Here is a 27709-nt window from a genome sequence, read left to right as displayed (position 1 = left end):
CGCTGTCTCTTGAAAGAGAAGGCGAGGGGGACACCGGCTCCGGCGCAGCTGGCTCGGGAGCTGTCCAGCGGCCGTGGTTCTGAAGCCTGCCTCTGCACGGATCTTAGCAGGGGGTGTGGGGCTGTTTGTAGAGAAGGGGCTCGGGGCAGGGGGTGCTGCGGTGGAGGAGAGGGGCTCACTCACTAGCCTTACTTAATGTGGAGGTGGGGCGCAGGGGTACAGGGAGCCCTCCCCGTGAGAGGAACACGTGGGGTCAGTGCAGTGGCTAGGAGCTTTTCAGAGTTCGAGGTGCTGAAATGTTGAGTTGGGCTGTCGTTCCTTCAGTGGGTTATTTTGGGAGTCGACGCTAGGGGTGGCGGCAGAGTAGGCGCACCCGACGCAAACAAACAGGGGACTCCACGCAGGACCGGGAGACCCAGGCAGGGATTGCCCCTGCAGTAGGCAGCACGGGCTGGGAGCAGACTTCTCTTCCCGCCTCTCTGTTTAAAGAGCGCTTCTCATTGACAAAACACGAGGGTCTGCGTTGAGCTGGCGCCCCCACTCCACTCCCTCCCACCACCCCTCTTATAAGAGCTCCCACCTCCGGCCAGACGCAGCTTTTCTTCTCTTCACCCCCTCCGGCTGGTCTACAGGCTTGAAGCCCAGGGGGCAGACAGTTTAAGGGGGCGCAGAGGTCAGAGGGTGACCGTAGAACGCAGGGAATCCCCGGTTGCTGAGGCGGGATTCCCTCCCTCCGCCAAACCCTCCGTGCCAAAGCCTGCCCTGGTGGGGAGGGAGGAGGTCTCTTTTATGTCAGAGCTGTTTTCGGGAGTGCTGGAGCGTCGGATCTGGGAGATTCCCGAGGACTTTCGAAGGCAGGACTGACATGAGGGCTGCCTTACCTAGAATGAACACACCTGCCCCCTCTGCGGAAGAGCGTTCAGTGTTGTGTGCATGGCGTGTGTGAGTGTGCGTGCGTGTCTGTAGACATACATGACAGTCATATAAACAGACATACCATGGAAGGGCACAGAAACAGAGGTAGATAGACATGCAGACAATCATTGGTGTAGCTCTAAATGTGTTATGCAGAGTAAGTGGGAGGGATGTTTATAGACAGCAAATTGTCTTATTAGAGAGTCTTACATGAACGGGGCGGGCAAATCAAAACACAGAGAAATACCGAACCTCCAGCTTCTTGGCGCTACATCCACGCTACGTAGGGAATCGCTGTAGTCTGCGTGGGTCGTGTTTACAAAATGCTATTTCTTTCAGCAGGTGCGGGGGGCTATAATAAAGCGTCTGGGAGCTGCTCAGTCTGTCAGATTAATTGATGTTTTCCTGGTGGGGGTGCCTGGGGGGGTGTGGGTCTCCTCCTAACCCCTTCCTGATTGAGACACATGTTGAGAGGTACTCAGCACAGCCTCTCCCCACCCCCGGGTCACATAAATAGCGCCCTTCTAACCCCCAGCGGGCTTGCCGTGTTTTGTAGAAACAGCACGGACTTCCACAAATCGTGACTCTGGGGGTGACTAATGCCTCAGCTGCGTCAGGGCTGCAGGCAGAGCGCGTTCCTCACACTGGGGGAGTCGTGACTTCCACTCCAGACCCCCCTCTTGCAAGAAGAAACCCCCTCCAACACCTTCACCATAAGAGCATTCGGAGGGAAGAGAGGGGGCAGCAGGAACGGTGGCCTCTCTCGTCAGCATCCGGACTCCAAACACTATGGAGCATGCACGGGGGAGAGAGGGGGTTATTAATACCGGTGTCGCCCCCCCCCCCCTCTCACCCCCGCACAGCACGGAATCCTTTCTGCATACCGGGAGGACGGGGGCACGAGTAGCACACACCGGAAAGCTGCCTGCACGTGGCTCTCCCGCTCCCCCGGACAGGAGCCGGCTGCAGCCCTGGCAGTAAGTGACAGATGCACTGTTTGCGCGGGAGGTGGCGCTGTGGAGGTGGTGGTACCCTGCTGGACACGTGCAGGACTTTGTTAAACACAAGAGCACAGTCAACAGCTCCTGTGCAGGGAACTTTTCATGCGGGGACCGCAGGGGCTGTTGCACAGTGTAGTATGCCAGGGTGTGCAGTCTTAAAGGTTGTAGGGGGCGGGGCGAGCACTTTTCAATGCTGAGTATTGGACAGCGGCGCGGGAAGACCGGGGGATGATTGGACAGTCTTGTTCGGTGTAAATATAGAAATAGTTATTGGAAGGTGGCATTGGCACAACGTTATTGCGTCAGGCTGTTGGGGGGGGGGGGGGGGGCTTGGTCCTAGTATGCAGTGTTAGTGTGGGCTATTAAAAGTGCTCTTGTCCGGGTTTTATAACAGCTTTTCCTGAACATGGAACTTTGAACAGTGTTTTTTGTTTGGGAGGTGGGGAGGGGCTGCTGCACCTTCTTGCTGGCCAGTGGGATTTGCATAGTGTGGTTCCATGGGTGTGACATCATTTCACATTGTAGTTTGGCAGGGTATAAGGAACAGTGTTGCCGGTGAGAGCGTATTGCATAGTGTTATTCTGTAGGGGTATTGCACAGTGTTATTGCACAGTGAGTAGTCCACAATATTGACAGGTAGGGATATTTTGGGCGTTTTTGTACAGTGTTCTTCAGTAAAGGGAATTGCACAGTGTTATTTGGTAGGAGCATTGCACAGTATTGTTAAGTATAGGGACTGCACAATGTTAATTTATAGAGCTATTGCACGGTGCTGTTCACAAGTGGGTATTGCAAAGTGTTATTTGCTAGGAGCATTGCACAGTGTTGTTCAGTATAGTGACTGGCAATATTATTTGCTAACGACATTGCACAGTGTTGTTGAGTGGATAGTGCTGCACAATGTTATTTTATAGAGGTATTGTACAGTGTTGTTCATAAGTGGGTATTGCACAGTGTTATTTGGTAGGGGCATTGCACAGTATTTTTAGCTACGGATTTTGCACAGTGTTGTCATGGAGGAGCATTGCACAGTGTTGTTCAGTATAGGGATTGCACAATGTTATTTGCAAGGAGCATTGCACCGTGTTGTTCAATATAGGGATTTCACAATGATATTTGCTAGGATAATTGCACAGTGTTTTTCAGTATAAGGGTTGCACAATGCTTCCTAGGATAATTGCACAGTGTTGTTCAGTATAGGGGTTGTACTATGTTATTTGCTTAGATAATTGCACAGTGTTGTTTAGTATAGATTATTGCACAGTGGTATTTGCTAGGCGCATTGCACAGTGTCGATGAGTGGATAGTGCTGCACAATGTTATTTTACAGAGGTAGTTTACAGTGTTGTTCATAGATGGGTATTGTACAATGATATTTGGTAGGGGCATGCACGGTATTTTTCACTTAAGGATTTTGCACAATGTTGTTACAAGTGGTATTGCACAGTGTTATTTGGTAGGGGCGTTTCAAAGTATTTTTGCTTAAGAGATTTGCATAGTGTTGTCACGGAGGAACATTGGACAGTGTTCTTCAGTATAGGGACTGAACAAAGTTATTTGCTATCAGTATTGCACATTGTTGTTCAGTATAGGGTATTACTCAGTTTAATTTTGCTGGGAACATCGGACAGTGTTGTTGAGTGGATAGTACTGCACAATGTTATTTTAAAGAGGTGTTGTACAGTGTTGTTTACAAGTGGGTATCGCACATTGTTATTTGCTAAGAGCATAGCACAGTGTTGTTCTGTATAGGGATTGCACATTGTTATTTGCTGGGATAATTGCACAGTGTTATTCAGTATAGGGTATTGCACAGTGTTATTTGAAAGGAGCATTACACAGTATTGATGGGTGTATAGTATTGCACAATGTTATTTTATAGAGGTATTGCACAGTGTTGTTCATCAGTGGGTATTGCACAATGTTATTTGCTAGGAAAATTGCACAGTGTTGTTCAGTATAGGGATTGCACATTGTTATTTGCTGGGACAATTGCACAGTGTTATTCAGTGTAGGGTATTGTTCAGTGTTATTTGCAAGGAGCATTACACAGTGTTGATTGGTGGATTTGCTGGGATAATTGCACAGTGTTATTCTGTATAGGGTATTGCACAGTGTTATTTGCAAGGAGCATTACACGGTGTTGATGGGTGGATAGTATTGCACAATGTTATTTTATAGAGGTATTGTACAGTGTTGTTCATAAGTGGGTATTGCACAATGTAATTATGTAGGGGCATTGCACAGCACTTTTCACTTAAAGATTTTACAAAGTGTTGTTTCAGAGGGTTATTACACAGTGTTGTTCAGTATAGGGATTGCACAATGTTACTTGGTAGCAGCATTGCACAGTATTGTTCAATATAGGGACTACACAGTGTTATTTGCTAACAGAATTGCACAGTGTTGTTCAGTATGTGGATTGCATAGTGTTATTTGCTAGCAATTATCCTAGGAAACATTGTGCAACCCTTATACTGAAAAACACTGTGCAATTATCCTAGCAAATATCATTGTGAAATCCCTATATTGAACAACACGGTGCAATGCTCCTTGCAAATAACATTGTGCAACCCCTATACAGTTTTGTTCAGTATAGGGACTGCACAGTGTTATTTGCTAATGGCATTGCACAGTGTTGTTCAGTATAGGGATTGCACAGTGTTGTTCAGTATACGACTGCACAGTGTTATTTGCTAGTAAAACTGTACAGGGTTATTCAGTATAGGGATTGCAAATGGTATTGCTAGGAAAATTGCACAGTGTTGTTCGGTATAGGGATTGCACAGTGTTATTTGCTAGGAGCATTGGACAGTGTTGTTTTGTACAGGAATCGCACACTGTTATTTAATAGAGAGTACGTTCCAGTGTTATTTTCTAGTTGGTATGGGACACTGTTGTTGTGTAGAAGTTATTGTACAATGGAGTGGATAGGCAGTATTGCATAGTGTTTTTGGGTAGGGGTTACTATACAGAGCGATTTGGCAGAGTATTGCACAGTGTTGTTCTGTAGATGATAAGTCACAGTGTTGTTGTGCAGGAGTTCTGTACAGGGATGCTGAGAAGTAAGTATTGCACAGTGTTGTTTGGTAGGGAGTATTTATCATTGGTGTTTGCTGTGGAGTATTGCACCATGCTGGTCTGTAGGTGTATGGCACAGGGCTGTTGTATAGGGGCTATTGCACAGTGTGCTCACCTAGGGGTTACTATACAGTGTGACTAGGCCGGGTGTATGGCACAGTATTATTACGAGGTATTACAATTTTATTGGGAGGGGCGAAGGTGTATAGTAGTCAGATGGAGGAATTGATGGTGTGTCTTGGGAAGTGGAGGTTTTACAATGTTATTGGACGTTATGTTTCTGCAGAAGTCATTGGAACTGGGGTGGCGGCGGACTCGTTACAACACCATGATGCCTCAATGGCCCAGAACATGTCAAATATCTCGGATACCTTGCAGTGGTGACTGAGTCAGAGCACAGTTTGCCGTGTTATGTATTCATCAGGGCTTGTGTTGCTTTGCACTCAGTTGTGCACACATCTTGTGCAGATATGCACTGGTGCAGGATTGTCCTACTGACAATACCTTGAGCTCTTGGGCTGCTCTGGGGATTTTTACGCGTTTCTTATGAGAGAACCCTCTGAGTGTCAGGCACCCGGATTGTGTGTGTGCTATTGTGAAAATGTGTGCACGTCTGGTTGTTGTGTGCGTTTTACTGCATTTGTGTACATGTGAGTGCAGCTCTATTTGTATATGTGTAGGTGCATGCATGTGCATGGTTGTGTGTGTGTGTTTTGCTGCCTGTGCACACGTGTAAGTGCCACTCTTTTTGCGTTTGTATATGCCCACATGTGGTTGTGTGTTTTATTGCATGTGCATACATGTGAATGCCACTCTTGCTATATATACATATAAATATATGCATGGTGGTATATGTGTATATATGGCTATATATGTATATATATGAATGGTTGTATACGTGTATATGCATGTGTGGTTGTGCGTGTGTGTTTTACTGCTTCTGTGTACATGTGAATGCCACTCTTGCTTTATATGGCTATATTTCTATGTGTGGTTGTGTGTGTGTGTTTCACTGCATATACGCACATGTGAGTGCCATTCTGGTTGTATATGTGTATAGTGATGCGTGTTTGTGTGTGTGTTTTACTGCATGTGCACTCATGTGAGTGCCACTCTGGCTGTATATGTGTATACTGATGCGTGTTTGTGTGTGTGTGTATTACTGCATGTGCACTCATGTGAGTGCCACTCTGGTTGTATATGTGTATACTGATGCGTGTTTGTGTGTGTGTTTTACTGCATGTGCACTCATGTAAGTGCCGTTCTATTTGTATATGTGTATACTGATGCGTGTTTGTGTGTGTGTGTTTTACTGCATGTGCACTCATGTGAGTGCCACTCTGGTTGTATATGTGTATACTGATGCATGTTTGTGTGTGTGTGTTTAACTGCATGTGCACTCATGTGAGTGCCACTCTGGTTGTATATGTGTATACTGATGCGTGTTTGTGTGTGTGTGTTTTACTGCATGTGCACTCATGTGAGTTCCACTCTGGTTGTATATGTGTATATTGATGCGTGTTTGAGTGTGTGTGTTTTACTGCATGCACACTCATTTGAGTGCCACTCTGGTTACATGTGTGTATGCTCATGGGTGGTTGTTTGTGTGTGTATGTTTTGACCGTATACATGAGAAAACTCTGAACTGAGGGTATTTAGAACGACTCTCCGGTGGGGACTCTTGTGCTTATGTGGGGTGTATATGATTCTAATCACAAGTATGTGCACTTATTCTAAAACGACCCATCGATACCTGATTATCAATTCGAGGTGAGATCAGTGCACTGTGGGGTAGGGGAATAGATGTAGCTGGGGTCTGTGCCCCATTCGTACCCATACGGCCTTATTTATGAGATTTATGACGCAGTGCAGCGCACCAAGTCACAGGGCATGGGTAGGAATTTGCCATATTTAAGGCATATGACGCAGTCTGTCCTTTCCCCTGCACTGACACGCAATGGACTGCCGCGCACCAATGCAGGCAGCCTTGCACCATGGTGCGTTGCTTGCAAGGTTGTTTTTGGGCAGGGAGGTGCACCTTCCTGCACAAAAACAATCCTGAGAGGCGTATCCCTCTACCTATGTGTGCTGCAGAATGCAAGACACACAGAAATTGGAAGTAACAGGTGAAATACGGATATTTCTCCTCAGCACGCCTCTCCTAGGGAGGTGCATCTTTTTGGTGCATTCCCAGGTAAACAAGGTCCTGTTAATCTGGGAATGCATCACAAACCGTGGGAGTTGTGTGGGAGCGCCCACGCCATGCCCATGGAATGCCTCCCCAGGGCAGAGTAAGTCAACGCAGCTATTCGCTCTGAGTTGCGTTACTCCAGATTTGTGGAGTGTGGCTCCTAAAACCTGGCGTTGCACGGTGCAAAAGCAACGCAGACCCGGTCACTAATGGGGACCAGAGTTGGAATTTTCCAAGTCAAACTTTAAAAACATGACTTCATATTTTCGAAATCATTCCTGCGTTCCTTCCCCTGACCTCCACCTCTTTGTGTTTAAAGAATGGCCAATATTATCTCCATTTCCACTGTGTGTGAAAAGCTATTACAGAATAATGAGGTAACCCAATAATCGTCGCCAGACCTGGGTACAATGTGGGAATTAAAAAATTGGTTCGTGACTGCTTAAAAGAGAATTGAATTACAATCTATCTCTAGTGTGTGTTGCAATCACAGTCAAGACGAGTAATTAATACCATATAGAAAGACAACTATGTTCCAAAGTAGCAGGATAAGAGTTTTTAAAGCATACAATAAATGTAAAACAAGGAAATGCGCCAAAAGTAATTCAGTTATAGTATATTTATTTCATATACTTGAAATAAATCACAATTTATGCATTTGAAGAGTTAAAAAGCTGGCAGCCCTTTGCATGCCTCCTACTGATTTTGTGCAGTCGTCTCCTAGAGAGGAAGTCCACTTCCGCCTCTGTGCCGCGCTAGCGAATGACGAGCAGATGACCTCCCTATACCCAGTGGCATAGCGAACCTTGAGGGATCCCCCTTCAAAGTTCATGGAGGGGCCCCCCACACTCCGGACCCAGTCAGGATTTGTCAGGACAGGTGACTGCCACGCTTGCACAGTGCCGGAGGGAACCCCCTGGAGCTCGGGTGCCCCCCGCGGCACTGCGGGGCTGCAGGGGATAATGTTACATCAGTGCCTATGCCCCCCACCTTTGAAGTCTCTTCATTCCGTGCACCTATAAGGCTGCTCATATGAACCGGTCGTATACCTGCTCCTTCTGTAAAATCATATCTTAGAGCTCACCTTCTATACAAGGTTCCTATAAAACTCCACCTTTACACCGCACCAATAGAGCCCTCCAATGAAATGGCCCGGTAGAGCCCCACATTTACATCAATCTTATAGAAATCATGCACACTAGCCCTATGCAGCCGCTTTGCGATGGTATGCACCAGTCCTGCCTAGCCTTCTCAACGGTCTCATAGATCTCATCTAAGCACTGGTTAGACAGAAACTCACCAATACACTGGTCCTATAGAGTTCCTATACATTGATCCCACAGCCCTTTACCACACAGCACTGACCCATCTGTAATTCTCCCATTGATCCTTCAATGGTCCTATAGTGCCTTCCTTATATGTTGGTCATATATGGTCCTTCATCTGTTGAGGCCTTACAGAATCCCTCTTGTACATTGGTCCTATACATCCCCAGGTGAACTGCAATCATACAACAGCCTTATCTTTACCAGCCTTCCTTGAGCTCTGGTCACAATGATTTGTTATACCTTTTCCTATATATTGGTGTAGTAAAGCTCCTCCTATACAGTGGCCTTTAAGGACCTATGTTCACTGGCTACATAAACCCATCCCTACACCGTGAACCTATATATTCCCAAATATACTGATTGTATACAGCCTTACCTATACACGGGTCCTATAGAACCCCTTACACAACAGTCCCATGCTTCTTCCTATAAACCAGTCTTGTTGAACCTCTCCTATACAATGGTCCTATAGAGAGCCTACAGAATGATCTTATTTAGTCCCTCCTAAACAGTGGTCTTCTTATACAGTGATATTATAGAACCCATGCTATACGATAACCCAAAAGAAACCTACATACAAAGTACTTCTATAGATAACATCCAGTACAAAAGTCCAATAGTTCCCCGCCTATGCATTGGCTTTTAAGCGCTGCTCCTATAGCATTGTCCTAGAGAGCTGGTCCTAGACATCAGCCCTATATTCATCCATACACAAACTACTCCTATAGAGGCCATCCTATACAAATATCCTATAACATACCATCTATATAGTTGTCCTGTACAGCTCCTCCTATAACCTTGCCAAATAGACTTTGCCCTATGTACTAGTACTTTTGTTATTTTATATACAGGTCCTATAGGGATTCTTCCTTCAGCTATCTTACAGAGTTCCTCATAAACATTAGCAATATTGATACTCAACTATAAACTGGTTCAGTGGGGCCCCTCTTATATACTAGACCATTCGGGTGTCTTCTTTATAATGGTCATAGTAACTTGCTCTCCTGTAGATTGAGCCTATAGATTGTCTCTTATTCACTAATCCACACTGACTCTCTTGTATGCGTTCCCTGAGGAGCCCTCTCAATGCCCTGGTCCTACAGGTCTCCTTCTGTATACTAGGCCCCAGGCGCGCAACACCCATTGGACTCACAGGGCTTCAGCCCCCCCCCGTCGTGTGTGGCAGCCCGGGATGAGACACCTTCCCGGGCAAAAAAGCAGCCGCACCCGAGCACTTCACAGGTCTTTAAAAGACCATTTGCATGTTAATGAGGCCTCGCTGTTGTTTCACCCCTTCTAAGAGCCCCTGCAGCTCCACTCTGCCAATTGCTTAAAGTTCAGCCCCCCCCGAAATGTTTGCTCAGCCCCCCCCGAAATTTGGCTCTAGTTGCGCCTCTGCTAGGCCCATAGATCCAAACCTCTACACTGGCCTAGTCGAGCTTCACCCATTCACCATCTTACAGACCTCTTCCTGTATACTGGCCCAAAAGAACCTATATTATAGACTAGCCCTATAGAGCACCTCCAGTACACTGGTCTAGTAGACCTCCGCCTTTACACAATCTTACAGACCTCTTCCTGTATACTGGCCTCATAGAACCTATCCTATGGACTGGCCCTATAGAGCACCTCCAGTGCACTGGCCTTATGGAGCTCCTCCTATAGATGTGTCCTATACAGCCTCACCAAATCACTGGACCTGTAGAGCTCCTCCTATACACAGGTCTTACTGGCCTCTTCCTGTATACTAGTCCAACAGAACCTATCCTATGGACTGGAGCTACAGAAGGCCTCCAGTACTATACATTGGTCCTATACAGCCTCACCTAATCACTTGTCCAGTAGAGCTCCTCCTATACACAGGTCTTATAGAGCTTTTCCTGTATACTGCTCAAAGGTACCTATCCTATGGACTTGCCCTAGAGAACACGTCCAGTACACTGGTCTTATAGATCTCATCCTATTCATTGGTCCTATAAAGCCTCACCTGATCACTGGACCAGTACAGCTCCTCCTATACGCGGGTCTTATTGAGCTCTTCCTCTATACTGCCCCAATAGACCCTATCCTATGGACTGGAGATACAGGACGCCTCCAGTGCACTGGTCTTATAGAGCTCCTCCTATAAATGTGTCCTATACAGCCTCACCAAATCACTGGACCAGTAGAGCTCCTCCTATACACAGGTCTTACTGGCCTCTTCCTGTATACTAGTCCAACAGAACCTATCCTATAGACTGGAGCTACAGAATGCCTCCAGTACACTGGTCTTATAGAGCTCTTCCTATACATTGGTCCTATACAGCCTCACCTATTCACTTGTCCAGTAGAGCTCCTCCTATACACAGGTCTTATAGAGCTTTTCCTGTATACTGCTCAAAGGTACTTATCCTATGGACTTGCCCTAGAGAGCACGTCCAGTACACTGGTCTTATAGATCTCATCCTATTCATTGGTCCTATAAAGCCTCACCTGATCACTGGACCAGTACAGCTCCTCCTATACACGGGTCTTATTGAGCTCTTCCTTTATACTGCCCCAATAGACCCTATCCTATGGACTGGAGATACAGAACGCCTCCAGTGCACTAGTCTTATAGAGCTCCTCCTATAAATGTGTCCTATACAGCCTCACCAAATCACTGGACCAGTAGAGCTCCTCCTATACACAGGTCTTACTGGCCTCTTCCTGTATACTAGTCCAACAGAACCTATCCTATAGACTGGAGCTACAGAACGCCTCCAGTACACTGGTCTTATAGAGCTCTTCCTATACATTGGTCCTATACAGCCTCACCTAATCACTAGTCCAGTAGGGCTCCTCCTATACACAGATCTTACAGAGATTTTCCTGTATACTGCCCAATGGTACCTATCCTATGGACTTGCCCTAGAGAGTAACTCCAGTGCACTGGTCTTATAGATCTCCTCTTATACATTGGTCCTATACAGTCTCACCTATTCAGTGGACCAGTAGAGCTCCTCCTATACAAGGGTCTTACTGAGCTCTTCCTCTATACTGCCCCAATAAACCCTATCCTATGGACTGGAGCTACAGAACGCCTCCAGTACACTGGTCTTATAGAGCTCCTCCTATACATTGGTCCTATACAGCCTCACCTAATCACTGGTTCAGTAGACTACCTCCTACAGACTAGCCAACGCACTGCTCCTGTATAGCTCCTGCTATGCACTGATCCTAAAGAGCCTCTCCTATGCACAGGTCCATAGCCCCTCCTCCCCCTAGCTGTGTATAGCCCTACCTATACGAAGGCCCGATGTAAGGCACTTGCCCTCAGACCTCACATAAAACCCCCGCCTTGTCTTGTCTAATAATTAGAAATGGAAATGTTTTTTTTCTTTCTTCTTCTTCTCTTTCCCCCCTTTCGAAAAAAAATCCGCGTACAGGCAGCTGGGATTGGTGGGTGACGATTTTAGCTGCGCCAATGGGCGTCCATCCTGGCGCGTATTTATTCAGTGCTCCGGAAAGCGGCTTCTCTTTAACAGCGCCAGGGCTGCGCGCTGCATCCTGCGCGCCGGAGCTGCCCCCGTGCTGCTCCCGGGAGGGGACGGTGCCTGCAGGGGCTGGAGAGAGCCGAGGGGGCCGGCGCTGCCCCGTTACTGGGGAGAGCCTCTAGAGGGAGGGGGAGGGGGCGGGGGCAGGAGGCAGGGGTGGATAAACAGCAGTGGGAGGAGGTACCCTGGCGCAAGAGGGGTATTTTAGATGGGGAAGGTGTCCTGTGGTTTCTTGGCGGAGGGGCTCTGCCCCCCAGGGTGACGAGTGGGAAGGCGGCGCGTGCAGGCCCCGCGCGTGTGGGGTGAGTGGGGGCGCCATCACCTGGGGGCTGGTCCACGGACGGATGAAGCTGAGGTCCCCGGACCCTACCACCAGGCCACCGGACGCCGCCGCTGCCTCCTTATGGCCCTCCACGAATCTTTTTGCGGTCTGGGCTTGCTGTGTGACTTCCAAAGCGGAAGCCCTTACCCCAAAAAGCATTTGTGGGGGGCACTCTCAACGAGGAGAAGGAGAAGACCGGAGCCCGCGCCGAGGACCGCCCTTACCTGCTAACATGCACAATGTGTGCCAGTCGAGACCCCACCGCTCCCCGAACTTTAATGAACTCCGCAAAGAACGCATGCCCCCCTCGTCGACAATAAAGTTTTGCCAAACATTCCACCCTGAACAAAATAATAAAGAGCATGTTGGTGCAGAAATGTCGCGTGTTATAATGTACTGTTTGTTTTTAAAACTCTACAATAAATACTTTATTTGCGGAAAATCACCGGGATTTTGTGTAGTTGTTTTGTCATTCATGGGACTGTCTTGCAAGGGGAGGGGGAAGGGTGTCTGGGAGAGAGAGGGAATAAAGGCAGAATGACTCCAGAGCAGCAAGGGGTTCCCCTTTACGGGGCGGGAAGGGGAGCCCCGGCAGCGCCCACGCGTGACTTTGCCGTCGCGCACGAAAGTTGCTGTTTTCCAGACATCTTCCTTTCTACCCCAGAAATGAGAGGTTAAAAATGCGAGACGGGGGAATGTACAGAGGAAAGTGGGAACGTGGGGAAAGGTACTGGGGTCGTCTCGTCCGTGTCAGCTGCGGTCCCGCGGACGGGCTACGGAACGGACACCGCGTGAACTGCGATCGGGGACGGGCGCAGATCAGCCGAGACGAGCTGCTTTACGTGCGCTCCCTGAGATGAGGTGTGGTCGGGTCCCAAAAAGAGGGGAATCCCCATCCGACAGGGGAAATCCGACGAGGTTGCCATATGGGGGTTCCCCTGCCAAGTGCATAAGAGCGGGGCTGAAACACCGGCCGAACCCGTAGTGGCATTTTTTATCCGTAAGCGATTAGTCTCGGGAGCAGCCTCTGAGCGGCAAACCAGCGAGGATCCCGCGAAGAAAGAGTTAGCGCCGACAGAACGCGCGTCCGTTTGAGCTCAGGACGCACCTCGTCTGCCGCGCAAAGAGTTAAAGTTTTCTCCGTAGATAAAGCGGTTTTCGTGGTTCGGACAGCACCTCCGCGAAGAGTAAAAGGTTTTGCATGAGAGTAATCCGGAATCGCGTCAAAAGCGAAAAGACCCGGGTTTATTTTTACGGCGTGTCGGAGCCGGTGGCTGCTCCTGTCAGAATTGGCGAGCGGAAAAGGAGCCGCTTTTCCCAGCAGCTGTGCACCCCGCAACATGCGCTTGGCTCGTACGGATATGTGCACACGGGTGTTTGCTGTCATTATTTGTGCAATCACCCCACCTGGTGCACGTCTGAAGACAGCAAACCCCCGTGGAGTCGATCGTTATCTTGTGAGGGGGGGGGGGGGCGGGCATTAATTGAATAATGTGCATTCTACGGAACACCAGGCGTTTGGGAACTCAAGGAGGAGTTTGTCGTGGTGCGCAGAGTGCATTTGTTAGGACCCCCCGTTGCCCCCTCACTTTCAACAATGAAGGGTTCAGGCGCTTGTTCACATAGCTTTTGCTTTTAACAGGCTCCGGTTGGTACCTCCCCCAGCCCAACCAGGATACCAGTGACCTCCCTGTCATTACAAATTCAACTAACTACATCAGCTCGTATGTTAATGAAAGTAGGACCCAGCATGCCCTCCACGTGTGTTTTTCCACACACCTGTCAGCTCTATCCACCGGCGATATATAAAACGTAGCCACTTGCAAGCTCCCCCTCCCCCTCCCCCCCTCATGGGTCAAATGGGCAGAGGGTCGCCTGCTGTGGTGTCTGCTTTATAAAATAGACATTTAAAGAGGGGGCGAGAACGAGGCCTTGCTCCAGAAGTCTGCCCACCCCAACCAACACTGCCACCCTCTTGTCATACAGGGGTTCACTTATTTACTCCTCCCCCACCTGCTTTAGCAGAAGTTGCCCCCAACTCCCTCTAACCCTTAAATAAAACACACTGAACTCTCTTGTGAACAGAACCTGCTGCCCCAACCCTTCTAGCCTTCACACATGACGCTCACCAGATTCAGAAACACAAAATCGGCTCCATCTCGAATGGCACGTGCCATGGAAACCCTGGTGTGGCAGGGCACGCGGGAGAAGGCCAGAATTCCGCCTGAGCCTGTGTTAGAAGCAGCCAGCTTTATTGTTTATTTAATGAAACCTATAACAATTTATATACAAACAATGTTGAGTAGCAACAGCCTTCCAAATGTAAAAAAATGACTAAAACTGAGACGTATACATGTTTTATTTACCTCCTTATTAAAGATCTTTCTAAAACTCAAAGTACACCATGACGAAGGAAGGAATAACAATTGATTTTGGTAAATCCTTGTCTGTTAAAGGTGATGGAGCAAGAGAAGGGGCAAACACAGAGGGGCGGATTTACATGAAAGTGACGCATCTGTAGAGATGCATCACTTTCCCTGTTCCACCCTGAGAAACCCTTGCGCCAGCAAGGATGCTCCGTATTTACAATACGGCGCACCATGGTGCAAGATTTCACATCTGTTGGGGGAAAAGTCACGCATTGCTGGAGCCGTGTCGCAAGCACGACGCAACTCTAACAATGCATTTTGAGGCCTATTCCAAATACACTACGTTTGACACAGTGGTGTCCTAGAAGTGACGCAGTGAAATCTTGTAGATTTCACTGTGTCACTTTTACGAGGCTTTCCTGCGTGGGAACGCCCACCCTGCATACATTATACCTGGCGCAGGTATAATGTGACGCAGGGCTTTACAACGTGACGCATCTCCCTAGATGTTTCGCGTTGTAAATTGGCCGCTTTTTTTACACCGCCGCTGCATCACAAAAGTGACGCAACGGCGGCGCAAAGGTGTTGCAAGGGGCTTGTAAATCTGCCCCCAAGTGCTGAGGCGGGCCTTCACAGCACCGATGTATGTATGTATGCATCAGGATTTGTATATCGCCAACATAGCTGCAAAGCAACGGAGCGTTGAGCAAAGGTGGGGTTAATGAGGCTTGCCAAGGAGGGGCAACAGACAGGAGAAGGGGGGTTAGCAGCCGGGGGGCCACGATGCAGGGTTATACAAGGAGGTATTGTTTGAAGAGGAGGCCCTTGAGTTGTAGATGATAATAATCAGGAAAACAAAGTCGGAGTAAGATTCAAAATACTACTTTTGTAAAACGCAGCGACGCGGAGACAGTCTCCACAGGTGGGGGCTATCCCAACAGACATTTGCATGACTTTTTAAAAATAACTTTTGGTACATCTTGCTTCATCTACCACAGGCAACCGGGCATACCCGGCACAGGGACTTTCCAAACATTTATTCAATCATTAATGGTCATTAAAACTGTAACTATATATGGGCATTGACATAAAATCTGTCTATGAAGCGTAGCAACATCTTGTCATGTACACTCCATAGCATCCCGGTTGCCTTCCTTTTTCAAGCCTTGCGGTTACTGCAAGTCCAGTACAGGCCTAGAGGCCTTTAGACGTTCTGCAAAGTCATACTAAGTAAGGCTAAATGGAGGCTGAAACAAGATGGATTCTACACAGCCACATTCCGAAGAGCAGGCGTGAGGGATCCTGCCTTACCGAAGTGGCAAGAGAGTTCCAGATCCCAGGAGTGTAGTGAGAGACGTCTAACCTCCCATCTTCTCCTCCCTGTATTTGTTGTCTTGAGATACTTACAAGGCTGCTGCTGTGCTTGTTACGTAGGTCGCCCATCCAGAGACCCTGCTATTGCTTGCCAGATAATTCAGTCCCACCAGCCCACATTTATTCCTTGGGGACAATAACCTATAGATTATTTTAAATTGAAAGAAGGGACATTTCTAGATGATGGCCACTAAATGACAAAGCAAATCAGAGCCCTGCCTGATAAAAACAAAACAAATCACAACTTATGCTGAAAGATTCAGCAGAGCATGTCTCCTTGTGCTGTTTCCACTGTGCAGAAGTATGAAATGTTACAGCCTATATTTGAAGGGAAGCGTGTTTGTGTGTGTGCATGCTTGTGTGAGCCTGTATGTGTACCTCAGCGAGCACATGCATGGGAGTGTGTGTGTGGGATAAAAGCAAAACCCATTAGAACACAAGCAGTTTTATGTAGCCCAGGTGGTGGAGGTCTTCCACAAAAGCTGTCATTGTTAAGTTGTAAGTTTTAGGTAGGCCTTTTTACACACATCATTGAAATGTGACTGCCCCTGCCCTATGCCTGCTTTCTGCTCTCACCTCTTTTGAGCCCTGGTCTCATCTTCACATTTTAATTTCTCTTCTTTTAATTCCTATACTTTGCAGTCTTAGTTGGCACGACTAGTGTTTTGGTTTTGAAAGCACCTGTTACCTTCTAATTAGGGTTGCAGTCTATATCGTAAATACATGATCATTTCTATCGCTTATTGGCTGAAGGAACCGAAAGCTCTGCATGTCCTACTGAAGTTTGGGAGAATGGCTTGAACGGTTTCCAGGCTCCTTTATGGAATGGGCTTCAAACCATTTTATCAGCTTTGCATGAATTGTTTGAACACATGGAGCATTTACTTGGTGTTGGCAGATGAACTATGTGTGATGCAATATTCTCTGTACTACTTCTTGTTGGGGGAGCGGTAAAAAAAAAAACAGAGGCTTCCCCGGCCAGGTGCTGTCCTCTTCTTTGCCCATGGGTTGAAACGTCTTTGAGTAGTTCTGTTGTTCCAGAGTCACAGAGTTTATTCCTGCAGATCTGTCCTCGTGGTCCTTCATTTTGCATTAAACACCATCTTTAAATCTATTTCCTTTCTAGGAGGATGGACCCAGCTGCACTTGTGTTCCCCAAGCAACTGCAAGAGGAAGATCCTTTGAGAACTGTAATATGTGGAATCTTTTGCAAACCAGGTGAGGACCACTTCGCTACCACCCACACCTCCAGGGCCTGATCGGCGATGGCACACAAACACACTACAAGGACTGTTGTATGTTCATCTTGTTTTGTTGAACTTGTCAGGGTGCCTTATTGCTGCTTTTTGTGCTGTTGTGTAAGTTATTCAGAACACGATTGGAATTACTATCATTATTATATGGTGTCTGAAAGAACCATAGGGGATATTTATGACATTTACTACAAGTTTTTGAATAATAAAGAAGTAAATCCTTGTGTATTCTAAGATGCAATAACTTAAAAGTGACCACAGGGGGTCCAAAATCTTACTCTAAGATAAACACATAAAAGGAACATAGTTATAGCATCACAATGACCACATATTAAGCTACACAAGAGTTCCACAAAGTAGCCGAGGACGAGGGCACAGTTCAGTGTCGTGTGACGTCATGGAAACTGTAATTGAAATGACCTGATGCCCTAGAATTGTGGCCATTTTATTTTGTGTAATACCAGATGTTACAGATCTTTTGTGTGCAGCGCTTTATGCTGTAGCCTTTACTTCGAATGGACATCTCAGACCTCTGTCGGGCACAGCGCTTATTCTCGTTTTTCTATTCCAGTAAGGTGGTGGGTGGGACTCCAGAAACCAGTTTATTAACACCAAAAATTTGGAAAATTATAAGGGACATAAATATTTGGCACAGCACCCGTCACAATGGTGAAGAGGTACATAACGTACGTCCAGGAGGGCAGGTCCATGCTAGAATGCCATGATATTGACTTAAGATATATTTGCATGCAGAGAAACTCAATATAACTTGATACAATCCGAGATTACCCTGAAAATCTAGCATTGATCAGGCTGTCCTGCGTCTACGTTAGATGCTTCAGCTGTAGAGCCTTTCCCTGACACTACTTTCTTTGACAATGGTGGTTGCTTTTACCTATAATCTGCTTTAACGTCACCTTTTTTAACATTTGGCAGACCCTGAATTTTTCAGTGTTGAATGACAGTACCAATAAACTTTAAAATGGCTGCATGTTATTACTTCTGTGTATAATTTAATATAAATGGACATAAGCTGAGAAGAAACAATTCAAAAACCTTCTAGATTTCTCCCCATATTGAAATAAATAAAACAGGAGTGTTCCCTTTTCTCTTCCACCCCCTCTATATTCAATACATCACAATATAGAAGGGTCTTTCAAGCCAAATCCTCTTCTAGTCTTCATATTTGGTGGGGTAAAGCAAAAAGGTGCAGTGGAAAGGGTATTGTGATGTCATAAAGGTTCTGTTTTGGGGTAAAGCATTGCTCTGATGTCATAATTGGGATACCAGTACAGGTGTGATGTCACTGGCGATATTTGTTTCACCAGACATACGGTTACACAGGTAATCAGTCGGTGTGGAATACGGTCCAATAATCACACCCCATGGCCTGGCGACATTTACCAGTCACTTGAGTATGTGGCTTATCGTGATGTACCTAGAATCCTTTGATGAAAGTTTGATACGATTACCAATTGCACATCCTGTATCCGCAGCACTCTCTTCCGTAGATCAATGTCTGGGTGGTGGACACATGGACGGGTGGATGAATTATCGTATGGACAGATAGTTAGATTGGTGAATTATAACTGTTAATGTGTTGGTTTGAAATAAAATAATTTATTGACAATAGTTCCAAGTCTCAAATGGTTCCATCAAGTACTTGGGTCTCATGCGTTGTAACACGAGTCGATCTTGCTCTCTTTGTAGTGCTTCATTTCTCCTCTATTTGCTGTGGTTCTTCTTGTTCTTCTACTTGTCCTCATCAGTCTTGTTCTTCTTGTTCCTGCTCTTGTGATTGTTCTTCTTCTTGCTCTTCTTCTTGTCCTCCTCAATCTTGTTCTTCTTGTTCCTGCTCTTTTGATTGTTCTTCTTCTTGCTCTTCTTCTTGTCCTCATAAGTCTTGTTCTTCTTGTTCCTGCTCTTGTGATTGTTCTTCTTCTTGCTCTTCTTTTTGTCCTCATCAGTCTTGTTCTTCTTGTTCCTGCTCTTGTGATTGTTCTTCTTCTTGCTCTTCTTCTTGTCCTCTTCAGTCTTGTTCTTCTTGTTCCTGCCCTTGTAATTGTTCTTCTTCTTGCTCTTGTTCTTGTCCTCTTCAGTCTTGTTCTTCTTGTTCCTGCCCTTGTAATTGTTCTTCTTTTTGCTCTTCTTCTTGTCCTCATCAGTCTTGTTCTTCTTGTTCTTGTTCCTGCCCTTGTAATTGTTCTTCTTCTTGCTCTTCTTCTTGTACTCATCAGTCTTGTTCTTCTTGTTCTTGTTCCTGCTCTTGTGATTGTTCTTCGTCTTGCTCTTCTTCTTGTCCTCTTCAGTGTTGTTCTTCTTGTTCCTGCCCTTGTGATTGTTTTTCTTGCTCTTCTTCTTGTCCTCATCAGTTTTGTTCTTCTTGTTCTTGCTCTTGTGATTGTTCTTCTTCTTGCTCTTCTTCTTGTCCTCATCAGTCTTGTTCTTCTTGTCCCTGCTCTTGTGATTGTTCTTCTTCTTGTCCTCATCAGTCTTGTTCTTCTTGTCCCTGCTCTTGTGATTGTTCTTCTTCTTGTCCTCATCAGTCTTGTTCTTCTTGTTCCTGCTCTTGTGATTGTTCTTCTTCTTGCTCTTCTTCTTGTCCTCATCAGTCTTGTTCTTCTTGTCCCTGCTCATGTGATTGTTCTTCTTGCTCCAGTGCTTGTTCTTGTGTTCGTGTTTCCTTTCTCATCTTGTTTTTCCTACACCCTTCTCGTTTTTCTGCATCAATTCTTGGTTTTCCTCGCCCTGTTCTTCTTTCTTGTCATTTGCCTTTCTCCTAGCTTTTCTCCTTTCTTCTTCTGTTTCTACGTCTCGCTCATTGTTTTCTTATTATCTCTAGTAATACCATCACGAGGAGATTGTAGCAGCACACATCTAAATGCATGTGTGTGGAGTTGGAGATTGAGAAATGTATCCATCACGTGATTGGATGCTCTCGAGCATTTTTACGTGGAGACAGTTTTGCAGGGTCAGTTCCGCTGTCTGTGTGTTTAACCCTTTAATCACTCTTATATCAGGTACAGTTGTGCAGCTCTCTGCCGCCTTTTGGCTAAGTTTGCGCAGTAGAAATACCATATACATACATACATACATAAATGCATACATATGTGAGAGTTTGACGAGGAAGCACTGGAAGCAGGCAATCTTCTCCAGCTCATAGAGCCCAGAAGACTTGAGGCCCTGCAAATGTTTGAGGATGCAAAAAAGCCCCATGTTGAAGTGCAGGAACAGGCGTGGTGAAATGTGAATCCTTTCCCACATTATTATGCATCATTTTAAAAGCGCTGCACGTATTACGCTGAACACCCTAAAGGGTCTCTCGGTGTAGAGATTGCACACAAGCTGTACCTTAACCCCTTCGACGCTTATGACGGAACGGTTCCGTCATGCACGTCGGTTGGGCTGTCCTTATGACGGAACCGTTCCGTCATGGCCCCGCCCGCGCTCAGAACCTTCAGCACTGCGCGGAAATCCGCGCAGCGCTGAAGGGGTTAATGTAAAGAAATGCTGCACAATACTTAATGTATGTCCCATACAGTTTCTATAGCCATAGTGAACATTGCAAGGGCAGCGTCTTCGCCCCCAGCATGCCTCCAGTGACACGTGTTCTGCTCGAACCATTCTCCTGTGGGTGAAAATTACACAAAATAGTTTAATCAGGCAAAAATACCAAAATGATTCAATATGCAATAAACCCACGAATAGGAACTCATGGCAGATTTTCCTAACAGTAGAAATGCTCGCTCAGGCCTCCACTGAGCGCTCTTCGAGGTACGTTACACAGAGCTGGGCACCAGTGCATACAAGTAGCTATTCCAGGTTTCTTTTTTTTGTGATGTTGCTGTAAGGATTGACACAAGTAGCTTTACATCACATTTAATGTGGTTCATATCACACAGGTCAGATCACATAAATTGTGCCAGGGTAGGACTGTGTGGGTCAGTGGCAGTGTCCCGCCAAACATGTGGGCCCGGGACTGTTCGCCCCTTTTTACCTCACCCACACCCCTTTACAAAAGACATAATACGAATAAAAAAAAAAAAACTAGAAACACTTGTATTTGCAGTCGGCCTAGGTGTGTTTCAGGCAGGTAAGATTACTTCTGCCCTATAGGGGTTGGACAGGTGTAGTCTCATGGTAGTCGCCTCACGACTGAGTGATGCTGGCTTTAGCTTCATATGTGACTGACGCTGCCCCAGCCCTACTTGCCTTTCAGAAGCCCCATAACCTGGGAAGTCTCCTATGTTCCTTACTGGCCAGAACTCTTCTATTGTATGGTGTAATGATTAGAGTGCCTCGTGTCCTATGGCTGACAGCCTGGGACCCCCTCTCTGGATCATTGCTTCCCCCAGATTATTGCAGAGGGCACCCCCTTTTACAGAAGCGGCCCCGCAGCAGCGCCAGCACAGCACGGGTCACCCCCTGCCTCTGTGCCTTTCACCCACAAATGACAGCGTCGTGCATCACTACACTAGCCTTGTATAGAACTAACGTACAAGTAAACACAGCATTCCCCGTTGCTGCCCCCCCCCCTCCCCTCCGGATTCACCCAGTCACATGGTCCACATTAAAAGCACAAAAGCTCAGGGGCCAACATGCAGATGGACTATTTGACGTCATTTCCCTTAAACCTGACTGTCCACACTGGGTCTGATTCATGAACACAGGTGTAAATGACTGCAATTTAAACTACTCCTACCATCCTCATGCGTCAGGCCTGTTTGCCTGACCCCAAATACATTCCGACTTAATCATGCGTAACTCCTACATGCAGAACAAGTCAGCGTAAGTGAATCGTATTCACAAAACACGCCTACGCCAGTTTTTATCGTGCATTTCTTTCATGTATGCATTGCATTTCGACCATGAGCCTAAAGTTATGATATGTCAAATATTTTGGTTTTGACTTTCGATTTGACTTTTTCTATCTACTTGACATGTTAGTCCCGACTGCCTCTCCTTACTCACACTGCCTGCGTCACCTGAGGTGACGGTGCACTCCCAGCACTCCCATAGAATGTACACCTGGCTCTCTCAAGGGCCATGCAGCCGGGCTGAAAGTATGGGGCTTACGTTTGCAAAGCTAGACTGTCAGTTACGACTGAGTGACTGGTGGCCACATTTACATATAGCGTTGCATACATTAAACACTTCAAGTGAGTAATCAGGGCCCCAGTGACCAGATTACAAAGTATATATCGCACGCGTTTGTACATGTCACGCTTTGTGAGTGAGGTATGACTTATACTGGCGTGAGTTCTTTTTTTTTTCTGATCTTATATCTGCCTTCACTTCATGTCTGCCTTTTTAAAGGTTTCACCGACCCTGAAATAGTTAATTACCGCTGCGGATCGTTTTTCTGTTGTGTTTTAAAATAGCCTTCATTCAAAAGTTTAACAGCATTAGCCAGCTTTCGAGAATTTACGAATAGCCACTCAATTGTGGCACTCGTTCACGTCAGCCGCTCCTGTGACGTCATTTCCTGTACCTATCCATCATGCCTTGCTGTCAGTGGCCTCATCTTCAGTGACGCTTCTTTGCACGTGGCCGCTGCTGTAGTTACATCATCAAGGGCCGGCGCTCCCTCTCTCCTTAAGGCCCGACCTCTTAGGGAACCCATAGCTCGTAATGTTCTTTCTGAATCCAGGGGGCATTAGCGCCTGTTGCTGTAGTATTATCGACTGTGGAAATGGCCACTAGTTATTGGCCCTCCCCTGGCCTGTAATACTGTGCCTTCGGCGAGAGCACAAGTTCTAAGGAAAATAGTGGGCTCTCTAACTATGCTGATGGCCTCAGGGAGGTAATGAATTTGCAAGGAGCTCACAAAATAGAGTGGCTGACAAACATCAAAAAGCTCTTGGTCGCAACAGGTCTCGCATTTGACCGGGTTCTGGGGACACCAGTATCGAAGGAGGCAACTAAAAAAGCATACTGGGCATGGGTTGATGCCCTGGAGCTAAGTGATCCCAATCTTGGTAGGCTGACAGAGGCATTTCGCCAACACAAGCTCGTGCCTTTTCTAGAACCTTACCTGGACTTCGTTACGAGGCCCAAGGACAGATCACTCTTCATCCAGTTTAGGTTTGGGACCCTTCCCCTCCGCGAAAGTACCAGTAGGTGGAACCCCCCGCATAAGACACTCCCGGATTGCCCAACTTGCCTTGGCGCTGTCGAAAACATTTCTCATTTTCTTTTTGTCTGCCCAGCTTACGCGCCTCCAAGACCGAAATGGCTCAGGCCCGTCTGCCTGCAGCTAGGGACAAGGGACTGTTCTGCTGCCCTGAGAATCCTTAAATCAACAACAAACACTACTATAATTTGCGGGGTGGCCAAATGTTTAGGTTGGGCATGGCTGATCAGGCAGAGGCTAATTAGTTCCAGCTAATTTTTCTTTTTATATCAAAGCTGCTAAGTTTAATATATTTTTAAAAATATTTATTGTGTATTAGGCAACTAGATCCTTTTATGACATGCTTTTAAAATGTATTTTTTTATGTAATTGTGTTTTATATATTACTGTGCTTTTATGACATTACATGTCGAAATAAAGCTTTGATTGATTGATTGAAAATAGTGGGGGCATTAATTATCATATCCAATTCCCAAATGACGACACAGGAAGTGACGTCACATCCTTAATATAAACTGCACTTAAAAGGCCAAAGGTTTATTTAGTAAATTAACAATCACAAACAAATTGAAAATACAATTTTGGGGTTTTCTCTGTAATAAATCACATGCATTATTTCCTCATAACCGCTTGAAAATGGCTGGAAGGTGCACTATGTTCTAAACAGAGTTGTAGAACTCGTAAATTTACAAACTGCTTTTAGTAAACTAAGAAAAAGTGCGTTGTGTGTTTTTAAACATTAAACTTCAGTTCAGGTGCGTTTATTTCCTGCTCTGTTCTGTGTCTTTCTCCAAAGCATAACGAGCTTCGCACCTGCAGTTGGTTAAAGAATAAAAGGGTTAATCGATGCAAGTTTTCTGTTCCTCGTGGAAGAGATGAAAACATAGCGCCCTGCGGGGTCATTCCCACAAATGCAAGAAATGCTCCGAGTGGGAAAGAGTTTACAAACATCCCTGGGTCCGGTGCAATCTTAAAGTGTTTACAAATGCAGGCAGGTTTGGGCAAAGGGGAACGGAGTCCCTTTTCTAAAAATAGTGGGGGAACTCCGTCCAGCTGCGTCCACCCCGACTAGCGCTATGAGCGCTTTGTAACACTGTGCCTCAGGCGAGAGCGCACAACAAGGATGCGGGGAGGGGGGGGCAGGGGCGGTTCTGTTGTTATTTGCTGGGGTGGTTTGTCTGGTTAATTCTGAGAACAAACAGCACCTTCACTGTAACAATGTTCACTCGCTGCGCTGTTGCGTCAGCTGCAGAATCTCTTACGTAGCAGTGTGCTACATATAGATACATTAATAAAACAGTGACGTGCTACAGGTCTGTAATAAGATAGGTAGATTCCTGCGCAGGTGCTTCCCCCCTCGGAGCCCCCCCATGGAGGGTTTGTATCAGTCATTTACAGACCGAGGCCCTGATTAGGAGTTTGATGGGCGTGTTACTCCATCACAAGCCTGAAGGCGATCCTGGCTTTCTTATTACAAGTGCATTGTATCCGATGGCAGTTGTAATAAGGCGTCAAGTTCGTGATAGACTGGCTTGTAACCATCTCCTGGATGTTAGTCGACGCCAGACTCAAGAGGATGAGCCGGCAAATGTTACATTACAGTATTCTTGTTTGAACTTACTTATAAAGTGCTGCGATAGAGCTTCAGGGCGCACGCAAATAAACTATATACATAAAGCTTTACATCTCCGACAGATTTTAGTCGAAAATCAAATCAAAATAATAACTGTAAAACCATGTCCCTTCAACCAGAGCAGCCGCTATTAAAATATCTTTAGGCCAGTCTTACTCTGGTCTTTATTTTATTCCATTTTTTTTTTAGACAACAATGGTCAAACCTGATTGGAACTCATTTTACAACCAGAACAATGACTTAATCCACAAATCCAACTTGTTTGACAACGTTCACGAGGCTTTTGTGAGTGTAAGGAAGGCCTTGAGGTACAAACGCTTGGACTCCTGGTAGCTGGGCCTGTGCTTAGAAGACAGAGTCAAGCACTTGAAAGAAATCACATCCAGAGATGAGGGTGGAGAAGGGAGCAGAGTTGGTCAAAGGAATAAACTATATCATCGGTGTTTATATGCTGTGTTTCATACTCACACCCCACCCTGGTACAACCCTTTGTAATAGATTTCGTGTTTCAAACTCATACCTAGTCTGTCTTTCCGCGGTGGCAATATTTTCAACAACTTATTTTAATGTAGAGCTCTCTACCTCAACTGACCTTTTCATTGCACTGGAAATAACCGGAGTTTCTATTGTCCAATTAAATGGTGCTGAATTTACTGGCCTCAGAACGGACGAAGGGGGTGATGGTGGGGCCTTCAAGTACGTGGCTTTTGTCGCACAAGAGTCTCAGTGGCCAACATATGACTCACTGAGCCATTTCACCACTCTTGTAAACACCCCAGGGAGTCTGCGGATATTGTCTGGTTAGCGTCCCTAGCTGAATTCTGATCACCATACAACTCCATAGCGCCTAGGCACTCTAGAGTACATCTTCCAGCGCTTTTATTCTCCTTAGGAGAACGCACTCAGACTAGGAATGAATTACGCCTGGTTTTGCAACAGTCTAGATTACAGGATTTTTGCAGCAGGGAACTGGATGAAATGGATTTTGAAACCATATACAACATATGTCTTGCTTACAAAACATTTTTTTAAGTCTGTGAATATTAAAACATTAGAGAAACTGTTTTTTCACAATTGCCTTCCACAATCTAAAAATAAAGAAAATTAATTTTTACCTACTATCACGAACCACAGTAAAAACAGCGCATAATCAGCTTGTATCTTCTGGTACAAAGTTGCTTTGTTCCATACCACAGAAGCAGTAAAATACTGGCCATGGATTGATTCCCAGCAGCCACCCTTCTGAGGCCGATATATAGGGACATTCACTCAGGGAATGGTAACATCTGTCACTTACAGCGCCTAGAATGGCAGAAGAGATATATAAAAAGCTCGTCTGTACCAGGAAACCCAGTTGCTTCCATCGCTTATTGTATTAGCGACAACAATTCTACAATTTAAAGTTGTGTAAAGTGCACATGTGAACACCTAGAAATAGCCAACATTCTCCTACCTTTGGTTTAAAAAATGCTCCAGGTTTGTTTCTTATCTCGCTTAAGTGGGACTTTATGAGCACATATGACAGATGAGTAACACGCGCGAGCTAGGCCTTGGATTTGACGAATTACAATAAGGGTGGGTGGGGGTGAAAGGTCGGCGCTCCAGAGGGCGCAGAAAAGACTCCACAGGCCCTTGGCCTCGAGGGGAGCTTGAACCTGGCAACAAACAATCGTGCTAAGGCCAAGAGCACAAGCCTTTGGAAGTGAGCGATCGAGATGGGTGTGGGAGGGAACGCAACAGGGGGTCATGACCTGGACAAATGTGCAGCCCTTATCAGATGATATATACATATATATATTTATATAGATGTGTGTGTGTGTTTATTATATAGCTTAGTGGGTGGCATTCCCACTACACAGTTCTCACAGTCTGCTGCAGGTAACAATTGTGAATTCCGGCAGGGCTCACTGGAGCTTTCTCCTACTGAGGTTGATAATATCATTACCATTAAGTGGGCTTGCAATTCCATCAATTAGTTAAGCCCCAAGAGACAACTCATTATCAGATGGGCACTATTTTTATGGTCCAAAGTATTATAGTATGCCATCTGCAACTGCACCTCAGATTGTAGGTCTGGCTAAAGACCACTTTAACTGAGTCCAGAGATTTTCTCATGAACTCCCCCAAAAATACACAAAGAGCGGCTTTGGGACGCCATATTAAAACATTGTTTGTTAAATTACAGCATTCAGCTTGATATGGCAAAATAGTGTTTGTAATGCAACTTACCATAGGTTTCACACACGTTATAGTTAGGAATTAGCATTTAAAAAACCTTGCAAATTCACTTAAAAAACCATAGATTTCACACATGTTATATTTAGCTGGACATTTCACTCATAAAAAAACAATGAAATTCCCCCGTTATAGTTAGTTCAGATAACTATAACTCGCGCGACCGCCACTCTATCACAAGGATGATGTCATCAGTGATGTCATGAGTGATGCCACTGACCATGTCATGAGTGATGTAATATGTGACGTCATGAGCGGTGGATTGCGGGCGCGCGAATTATAGTTATCTGAACTAACTATAACGGGGGAATTTCATTGGTTTTTTACGAGTGAAATGTCCAGCTAACTATAACATGTGT

At 46.0% G+C, this 27709-nt stretch overlaps 1 long non-coding RNA gene across 1 annotated transcript in view; it reads left to right on the top strand.

The window, feature by feature from the left end:
* The first annotated feature begins 1661 nt into the window (after nucleotides 1-1661).
* LOC146859721 (uncharacterized) overlaps nucleotides 1662-27709 on the top strand; it is a 110289-nt gene continuing 84241 nt past the window's right edge. The window contains exons 1-2 of the long non-coding RNA XR_014979047.1: nucleotides 1662-1892; nucleotides 17223-17314. This is a non-coding gene — a long non-coding RNA (uncharacterized LOC146859721). The remainder of the gene's footprint in view (nucleotides 1893-17222; nucleotides 17315-27709) is intronic.

The sequence above is a fragment of the Triturus cristatus genome, chromosome 3_1 (genome assembly GCF_964204655.1).
Source record: "Triturus cristatus chromosome 3_1, aTriCri1.1, whole genome shotgun sequence".
NCBI classification, from domain to species: Eukaryota; Metazoa; Chordata; class Amphibia; order Caudata; family Salamandridae; genus Triturus; species Triturus cristatus.
The sequence above is the reverse complement of the archived record's forward strand: the minus strand, read 5'-3'. Positions and strand labels throughout refer to the sequence as shown.